The sequence below is a fragment of the Homarus americanus genome, unplaced genomic scaffold (assembly GCF_018991925.1).
Source record: "Homarus americanus isolate GMGI-L3 unplaced genomic scaffold, GMGI_Hamer_2.0 scaffold36970, whole genome shotgun sequence".
In the NCBI taxonomy this organism is placed as follows: domain Eukaryota; kingdom Metazoa; phylum Arthropoda; class Malacostraca; order Decapoda; family Nephropidae; genus Homarus; species Homarus americanus.
The window spans coordinates 5,451,634-5,461,784 of NW_024740094.1; positions in this window are offsets into that span (position 1 = coordinate 5,451,634).

Here is a 10,151-nt window from a genome sequence, read left to right on the forward strand (position 1 = left end):
CTCCTACTGAACCTATGCACTTTCCTATAATCTCCACTCGCAGGGTTGCTGGTGTGTTATCCAGGTTGGATGTGAGTAAGGCGCATGGATCGGACGGAATACCCCCTCGTGTTCTGAGGGAGTGTGCTGAAGCCCTGGCCCCTGTGCTTGCTCGCCTCTTTCACCTTAGCCTCAAAACCAAAACTTTTCCTTCTTCTTGGAAGCATGCCTTGGTTCAGCCCATCCCAAAGAAGGGTGACCATTCTAATCCCTCTAACAATCGCCCCATTGCCCTAACTTCATCCCTCTCTAAGATTTTCGAAACTATCTTGAACTCCCATTTTCTCTGTCACCTTGAACGCCTTTCTCTTTTGTAGGATCACCAGTATGGCTTTCGCCAGGCGAGATCTACTGGTGATCTGCTCTCCCATTGCACCCATCTTTGGTCATCCTCTCTTAGGGATTATGGGGAAACTTTTGTCGTGGCCCTCGACATCTCCAAAGCATTTGACAGGGTATGGCACAAGTCTTTGCTATCTAAACTTCCCTCTTTTGGTTTCTCTCCCCCACTTTGTTCTCTCATCTCTAGCTTCCTTGAGAATCGATCCATGGCAGTTGTTGTCGAGGGATCGATTTCTCGCTCTTTCTCTACCAATAGTGGCGTCCCACAGGGTTCTGTTCTTTCACCAACTCTCTTTCTTCTTTTTATCAATGATTTACTTCACACTACAACTAATTCTATCCATTCTTACGCCGATGATTCTACTCTTCACTCTTCCTCACATTTTCCCCTTCCTCCTAACTCTCAAACTAGATCTGTTTCTAGAACTGATATCATTACTTCTATCAACGCGGATCTGTGCAGCATCTCTGAATGGGGAGATACAAACTTGGTTAAGTTCAATAGTAACAAAACTCAATATTTACCAATTACACTTTGTAAAGTAGACGATCTCCCACCTATTACATTTCAGGACGCTATCATCCTCCCAAATTCTGAAATAAATATGTTAGGCCTCACCATTTCCTCCAATATGTCCTGGAAATCACACATCCTTAGTATAACTAAAGCTGCCTCCCGAAAGTTGGGAATGCTGTACAGATGCCGCAGCTACTTCACTCCTGAGCAGTTGCTCCAAGTATATAAGGGATTCATTCGTCCTAACTTGGAGTACTGCTCTCATATCTGGGTTGGCTCTTCTTCTGTCCAACTATTAGATAGGGTGGAATCAAAGGAATTTCGTCTTATTAACTCTCCTCCTTTAGTCGACAATCTCTCTCCCCTTTCTCTTCGCCTCAATGTTGCTTCACTCTCTCTCTTTTACAGGTACTTTAACGGGCAATGTTCAGTGGATTTGGCATCCTGTGTACCACCGGCAAGGCCGTGGGTTCGTAACACACATCTTGCCCGCGGTGCCCACCATTTCTCTGTGGATGTCGGTCACACGAGAATAACCCGTTATAGTACCTCCTTCTTTCCTCACACAGCCAAACTGTGGAATGCTCTGCTTTCTTCTGTATTTCCATGCTCTTACAATCTGTCTCACTTTAAAAAGCTGGTTTTCCGGCATCTTCGTGGTGTAGATTAATACAGTATAACCTTTTTTTCTATATTTTCAATTTCTTTCCGTTCTTTTTTTTCGCCCCCCAGGCTCCGTTGTGGGTCGTTTGACCTGTGCCCGGGTGGGCTAATTCCCGTAAAAAAAATAAAAAATAAAAAAAAATAATACTTCACTAAACTTTCAGCCCCAACTATGAAACGTATTGTAGTGGATTTCTCCCCTACAAACGCTGTTTGTCGCTGCGTAGCCGACCCCACGAATTCCCCAGTGCATGCCTCGTGGTCTAGGTCAACCAGCGCCGCCCACGGAGCGGGGGTCAACTACTAAGCCACGCCTACCCCCCACTATTTAAGACCTGACCTCGTGGTGATCGCTCTCTTTCTACCTACACCAACCAGCCAGCAACACCTCCTCCTCCTCCGCCTGTCTGGCTGTCCTCACTCCCGCCGGCGAGCATGGCGACCCACAAGCTGGTCCTCCTCTGAGCATCCTCACCAACCAGCTCTCCCTCTTCTTCTAGCTACAGCCGCAGCAAACAACACCACCTCCTCCGCCGCTGCCTGGCGGCCCTCGCTCCCGCCGGCGAGCATGGCGACCCACAAGCTTGTCCTCCTCTGAGCACCCTCACCAACCAGCTCTCTCTACTCAATGCTTGTAACCATGCTGCCACTTCCCAGCACTGTACATCCAATATAACATGTATACAGAGAGCACATTGTGAGTTTCCTTTCTCCATCCCATCCTGAGTGTGAACCAAACATACCATACCCCACAGTATCACTGTCACCTTCCTCCTCCACCCCCCCCCCCTCCCATCTTCCCAGCCAAGGTTGGGTGGTTATAGGCTTACAGTTTTTATCTTATATAATATCACAGACTAAAGTTAGAATATAATTTGCATTGCTGGAATCCTTGCAAGACAGCGAATAATTTGAATATGAACGTCATATATTTTACACGAGATAAAAATTTTAGCCCTTTGTAATAAAATTAATTAGAACATGTCAGTTCAGTGACATTTTATAAGAGAAAACTTAACGTTACTCTTAAGGACAGATAAATAAATAAGCACTAGACCTTGGCACCAACTGTCAAACATATCACCTCACCTTCCCATCTTCCCATCAGCTGATCGCTAGTAAACAGACCATTTCACGTCCCATAATTTTAGCTGTGTTGATTTATGAGTGTTTGTTTTAACATAATACTACAAAAAAACATTTTCTTTATTCTAGATGGGCTGAGGTGCATCAGGGTAGATTCTCAGTCTTTTTAGTATTTTGTGTTTTTCTCAATTACCAAACTAAATTATTCCATTGAAACAACTCTTCGATTTGGTGCGAATTCGGTTTAAAGCGACCTCTCTTGGAGCGTATCTCGTGTTACATCGACGTTCTACTGTATATGTAATGTATTTCATGGGGCAAAGGCAGGCTGTGTTTTCAGGAACGTAACCCCAACGATAAGTGAGGACTTACTGTATAATGGTAGAGGGGGGGGGGGGGAAATCTGAGATAAATTGGCCACAGAATATAGATGCCCAGACCGCACGTGAGTGGTGTTGACAGGTCCCATTATGACTTTTGTCATGGTGACAAATCTTAAAAATTTATTGCATGCACAAAAGGGTTAATTATAAGCAAAAGTCCGGCAAATTATTTTTGTCTTATTAAAGTAATAACCCATCCTATTAAACTATTTTCTTTTAATTAAAAATTTATACAAACCATATGTACACTTGATGGTCTGTGTGCCTCCCCCCCTCCCCCCCAACTACCCTGTCTGGGTCCTGCCCTGTTTCAGAATGTTTATTCTGAATCGTATAAAATGGAAAGGATAAAAAATAGAACATATTGAAGTTAACATTCTTTCTATTTGTTACAATACAGACAAAAATAAAAACTGATACAAAAGAAGTAGAGTAATCAATAATCTTCAAATTAATTCTACTGGTGACAAAAATGTTGCAGCAAAAACACACTACAGTATAAAGAATAGTACGGTACTGTATATCCAAGTTAAAATCATTCACAAATGCTAAGTTTCTACCCCCAACCCCCCTTTATATCTCTCACACATGCATGCACACAATGACAAATCAAATGACCATATATTATTGCATTACAAGATAAAACTATACATACAAGATGAACACTGTTACAGCTGCAACATTTCCCACATAAATGGTCCAGTTTACACTGGTTTTTAAAATTAATCTTCAAAATTAATTTGCTTAACAGTTTTGTATATTGTACATTATATGGTTAATAAATTTTTCACTCCCCCAAAAGGGAAAAAAAACTCTTTGGCTTTAAATTAACAAGTATAAATGAGGCACTTCGAGTTCCATTTCCAGAATAAAACTCTCTGAACACTTTGTGGCACAGTCCTTTGCCCTAATGCAATCCCTTTACTTTTAATGGACAATATCAAAGTCTGAGCTCTTCTGTTACAGAGAACTCAAGTTGGTAAGGGCATCAGGACAAATACCATCTTGGTAACACAAGGCACAATCAATCAGCTTTAAGTAGGCTTGCCAAGTCAAATCAATGGACGGCAAAAACAATAATGCTGGTTATAACATCACTCAGAAAACAGAGTTTGGCAGAAAGTGCAGTTTGAGATGACTTATAATAACAATGCACAATATGCTGGTTTTCATTTTAGTCCTAATTGATAACTATGGAACAATTTGGAAAAAGAGATGAAGAAAGACAATGCTAATTTCTTAAGAGCAATAATTACATCTAGTAATGGGTGTTTACAATAAGTCCATTAAAATAATGGGCAATTCTTAGAAAAATATTCAGCCATTAAGTTATACAGGGTATGGAGATTTATCACAAAGGCATTGTTTAAATATAGATCCATTATTAAAATAATTCTGCTCAAACATTAAACAACGAGTTACTGGTAAATTCTATTACAGTCCAAAGTAGGTACTGTACTGTAGTTAGACACTGAACTGGGGTACTTTGAGAATGTTCAAATATTTTCCATGGAAAAGCATCAAGAAACACATAGTCGGTTCTGATGCAAAATATACAATAACACTTGGAAGTGACTTTCTAACAAAGTCATTCTGCTGTGTGTGTGTGTGTGTGTGTGGATTTTATTCATATACAATGTCTTTCACAGGGCTGTTTAAGCAATTTAAAATGTGATAAGCAGTAATTGCGAAGAAAAAAGACAAGTTTGTCAAGAGTAGAGGATGTTTTACAAGCAGACAAAAGAGGTTGCAAAAATAATATTTATAATTTCTTATGAGACATCACCAGTGTTTGTCACTGAAAAGTTTATGATACATGGCCAGTATTTACCCAGTGAGAACATTTAATATTATTACTGAAACTGAAAGTTATAAAACCTGCTGGTATTTGGTTAAGAGGAAAGTACTGTAATCAGAATTTTGAATTGATTGAATACATTGAAATACCAGTATTCACATATTGTAATAACTAACAATAGGTTATTGATAATAAAAAATGCTAAGCGCATTTAGAATTAATGGGAGCGTAGTGAGGGTGATCAATCTACTATTGCACGAAACTTTGGTTGGAAAGATAAAATGAGATCCTAAAAAAATGTGAGAACAACTAACATAGTAAAGTATACAGAAAAAAGGAAGTTTTGCCAGACCCTGTACCAAAGTTTTGTTAAATTTAAGCTATGAATATATTGCATACAGGTATTACCCAATTTACGAAAGGGTTCCGGTATTGAAAAATCTTTTGGAAAACGATTTTTTGTAAATAAGAGCACAATTTCAAATGACTTCCTAAAAAAAAGTCAATAAATAAATTTTTTTATGACCATTTTTGGTGTACAAAATTAATATAAGGTAATACTGAACACAATAAGTAAAATATATGCAGTACAGTAAATAAAATAATAATAAATTTATAATTATAAGAAACTGGACGAGATAGAAACAAAATGAACATTATGAAACACTTGGCCAACATCTATACTAATTATATTACCCTAGTAATATATAATGATAAAAAAACGTCACAAAATCTTAGGAATATGCAATCAAAGTATAAAATACTGTACACAAAGGTACAATATCTGTACATACAAAACAATGAAAATGGGCACTTAAAAACGTCATTTATAGTAGGGAAACTCAACTCTTACCTGTGGTACTGTAGTTGAGTTTCTTCATGTTTGTACTTCCATTTAGCATTTTTCTTTATTCTTTCCACTAATTCATGATGGACAACTAACAGTAAATAATTAAACACACTATAGAAAAAAAGTGAAAAAAAAAAAAAATTTAGCATTTTTTTATTATTCTTTAAAAAAGCAAAATAAAATGAAATCAGTGATTTTTTTCTTCTTGTAATTTCAGAGTTTTTGAGTTATTAATAAAAGATTTTCTCGTGAGTTTTAATTTTTTTTTAAATTGAAGTTTGGTAAATTGGGGTCTCCCTGTATGGGTCAAAACAAAAAAATCATAAGTTATTGAGAGAAGTCTAAGCCCAAACTGTCTTTCATGAAATGCGATGCTGGATGTAGAGATAGAAGAAACTATGAAAATATAAAATTTTTAAGTAGTGTGTACAGAATAAATATTGTCAATGAAGGTAATTCTCTTTCAAGGCAAATCGGTTCATACTCTTATTATCAATTTAACTCCTTTGCTAATTTATGCATACTATTCAATCACAGCCAATAAGGTCTAATTTTTCTTTTATCTTTTGGTACATACTGTATTTGTAATGTTTCTGATACATAAATTTTATATTTTGTGAATAAACAATCATGGGACTCTGACCTAACCTTTCTCCAGCATTAGAAAAAATAACCTTAAAAGATTGTGATTAGGATTCAAGTAAGTTGCATTTACTTCCCGTTATATCACAAAATGCCTTCCCTAACTTCACTAACAGACACATATTCCTCACTACCTCTATCATTAATTGGCTCTGCATTCAGTGAAAATGGACAACTGAATGCCAAAACAGAAATATATACTGTAGATGCAGGAGATATAGAGTACTGTCCGATTACCTGGGAACAATAGATGAGAGACCCAAAGTTTGCCCACTACAACGTTCTTGAATATCACAGAATACGGGAATTAAATGTTTTCGATCTGCCAGCCAGTGAGTGTGTGGACTGTTTGGACATCAAGTATGGTAGGTGAAGTCTGACATCGTCATTATATGGTAGATTTCCAGAAGGTCGTTCGTTAACCGAAACCATTGTTTCAATGGGATATTGGGTAATTGGTTCCAGCTCAAAGAAATGTATATACAAAGTAAAGCCAGAAGACAATTTACATTGCTGGAATTCTTATAAGACAGTGATTAATTTGAATATAAACAAGCTAAAATTTGCATTAGACATACAAATTTTAGATCTAGCTTAAGAATTTTATTAAGGAGAGCAAAAATTTTATCTTTTGTGCAAAATATATGAAGTTCACATTCAAATTATTCCCTGTCTTGCAAGAATTTCAGCAATGCAAATTATATTATCCTAACTTTAGTCTGAGATATTATATAAAATAAACACCTTAAAGCATAAAGAAATCACCAATCTTTTGTCTGGGAACAGCAAGGAGGGAGGGAGCGAGCGAGCAAGAGTGGGAAGAGGGGGGAAGCAGGGGGGGAGCGGGAGGTGAGGTGACAGTGTGTCTGGTGTTTGTTTGTTTATTTGAGATTTTTGTGTTTACCTCATAAAATTCATAGAAATTACCCGGCCAGAATATAATTTACATTGCTGGAATTCTTATAAGATAGTGATTAATTTGAATATAAACAAGCTAAAATTTGCATTAGACATACAAATTTTAGATCTAATTTAAGAATTGTATTAGGGAGAGCAAAAATTTTATCTTTTGTGCAAAATATATGAAGTTTATATTCAAATTATTCCATGTCTTGCAAGGATTTCAGCAATGGAAATTATATTATCCTAACTTTAGTCTGAGGTAATATTTATTTTTAAACCTGTAAACCTAGTCTTTTTCCCTAAACGTTTCTCAGGAAGGTGGGGGGTAGGGAGGGAGGGGTGACAGTGACATGTTTGACAGTTGGCGCCTGTGGTGTGAAGTATTTAATTGTTAATTTATGTCCTTTAGATTGAGTTTTTGTTTTTTGCTTAAAAAATTTAATAGAAGTGACCGGGGTGAATTTAATTTGCATTGCTGGAATTCTTATAAGATAGTGATTAGCTTGAATGTAAACATAGAAGGGATCACTGAATTAGCTCAGTACCTCCTCAGCTTATCAGCTGATGTTAAAAAAAAATGTGATTTTCGTAAGGATTTCATTAATAATTTTTTTTTCGCTAACCGAATTGAAGATTCTTATGAAAGGTAATTCGTTAACCAAGGCGTGCGTTAACCGAGGGACCACTGTGTGTGTGTGTGTGTGTGTATACATAAATATATATATATATATATATATATATATATATATATATATATATATATATATATATATATATATATATATATATATATATATATATATATATATATATATATATATATATATATATATATACATGAGTTCTGCTATAACGCTGTTTTGATAACGCTAATTTGTTCTAACGCGATTTATGAATTTGAAACAATATTTGTATAACGTGAACGCTTTGTTTGCTATAACGCGATTTTTCTTATTATTTCTCCAATTTTGTGGTATTAACTGTGAATATGGTAAAGAAGAATATCTCCAAAAGCGTTCTGATGATAAGAATTCGGTGATTATAGTAAAGAAAGGATATAACACTTGAAAGAAGCTCGATGTTATCAACCTCAAAATCACCCTTTTCCCCCATCAAGTTACATTACATATTTTTTCAAGGTAAAGTGTTAAATTTACTGTATGATTTCATTATTAGATATGAATGTAACATTTATTTAGACTGTGCTATCCTTTGTGTTAGGCTAACTACTAAATTTTTCGATTTCGTAATCTGCACCTAACCCTATTTTCTCCATAAGCCCTGTTATTTCTATTACGCGATTTTCTATAACGATATTTTACAAGAACACAATTATCGCGATATAAGAGAACTACCTGTATATATATATATATATATATATATATATACACACACAGTAATACCCCGCTTAACGCGGTTCTCGTTTTACGTTTCTACATTTATGCGGTACCACGCCAGAACCGGAATTCCCACTTTACGCGGTGCACCTACTCATATACGCAGGTGAAGTATAATATTTTTATTTAGCTCATAAAATTCATACAAATTACCCGGTCAAAATATAATTTACATTGCTGGAATCCTTACAATATGATGATCATTTTGAATATAAACATCATGGACTTTGCATTAATCATACAAATTTTAGATCAAATGTAAGAATTTTGTTTACACAGACCAAATATATGGTTTTTGTGCAAAATATATGACGGTATATTCAAAAATATTCCTGGTCTTAAACGAATCCAGCAATGTCAATTATAAATATCCTAACTTTAGTCTAGAGGTATTATTATTACAAAAATGTAAACATTCTGTTTTAACCCAAACATTTCCGGTATGGAGGAAGGTGGGGCTGGGGGTTAGGAGGGAGGACCAAGGAAGGTGGAAGAGGGGGAGCCAGAGGTGGGGTATTTTGATTGACAGATAGTGTCTGGGTGAAGTATGTTTTTTTTATTTACTGAAGATATTTGTTTTAGCTCATAAAATTCATACATATTACCCGGCCCTATAATTTACATTGCTGGAATTCTTACATGATGATCATTTTGAATATAAACATCATGGATTTTGCATTAGACATACAAATTTTAGATCTAATGTAAGAATTTTGTTTGCAGAGCAGATATGTTATCTTTTGTGCAAAATATATGACGTGTATATTCAAAATATTTCTGGTCTTGCAAGGAATCCAGCATGTCAATTATATTATCCTAACTTTAGTCTGAGGTATTATTTATTACTATACCTTAAAATCTAGTGTTTTCACCCAAACATTTCTCAGAGAGGGAGGAGCCAGCGAGTGTGGGAAGAGGGGGGTTGAGTCCATTATTTGAATGGACATTAACCTGGTGACTGTATTTCTCTTAAATATTAATTGTGTGTGCATACCATCATAAAATTAAGATATTATTTTTACTACAACATAGGTATTGTATAGGTATTGTGTAGGAAAAAGCCTAGTTTGGGAGTTGGCCCAGTCTCGATTTCAATTAATCCCCTATGTTCTGTTATTCCATTTACGTGTTTCTCGTTTTAAGGTGACCTCCGTGAGGTTCAATTGACAGAGTAAATCAGGTATTACTGTGTTACTTTATGTATGTATATATATATATATATATATATATATATATATATATATATATATATATATATATATATATATATATATATATATATATATATATATATATATATATATATATATATATATATATATATATATATATATATATATATATATATATATATATATATATATATATATATATATATATATATATATATATATATATATATATAAATATATATATATATATACACACACACACACACACACACATAGTAATACCTGTTTACGCTAGTTTCCACATTTACAGTATCCGCCAGAACCGAATGCCCAATTTACGCTGTGCATCTACTCATATA